Here is a 736-nt window from a genome sequence, read left to right on the forward strand (position 1 = left end):
GACCAAGACTCAGTAAGGAAAGCCAGAAGATCACCAGTAGAGCGGCCTTGACGGAACCCATACTGGCGATCAGATAGAAGGTTGTGGAGTGATAGATGTTTAAGAATCTTCCTGTTGAAGATAGATTCAAAAACTTTAGATAGGCAGGAAATTAAAGCAATAGGATGGTAGTTTGAGGGATTAGAACGGTCACCCTTTTTAGGAACAGGTTGAATGTAAGTAAACTTCCAGCAAGAAGGAAAGGTAGTGTTGACAGACAGAGCTGAAAGAATTTGAATAGGCAAGGTGCAAGCATGGAGGCATTGTTTCGGAGAACAATAGGAGGGACCCCATCCGGTCCATAAGCCTTCCGAGGGTTTAGGCCAGCGAGGGCATGGAAAACATCATTGCGAAGAATTTTAATAGGTGGCATGAAGTTGTCAGAGGGTGGAGGAGAGGGAGGAACAAGCCCAGAATCGTCCAATGTAGAATTTTTAGCAAAGGTTTGAGCAAAGATTTCAGCTTTAGAAATAGATGCGATAGCAGTGGTGCCATCTGGTTGAAATAGAGTAGGGAAAGAAGAAGCAGCAAAGTTATTGGAGATACTTTTTGGCTAGATGCCAGAAATCACGAAGGGAGTTAGAGAGAGAGAGAGAGAGAGAGAGAGAGAGAGAGAGAGAGAGAGAGAGAGAGAGAGAGAGAGAGAGAGAGAGAGAGAATGTGTGTGTGTGTATATGTGTCGGTTGGGTTGTGAAGG

This window comes from Scylla paramamosain, unplaced genomic scaffold (assembly GCF_035594125.1).
Source record: "Scylla paramamosain isolate STU-SP2022 unplaced genomic scaffold, ASM3559412v1 Contig100, whole genome shotgun sequence".
Taxonomy (NCBI): Eukaryota; Metazoa; Arthropoda; class Malacostraca; order Decapoda; family Portunidae; genus Scylla; species Scylla paramamosain.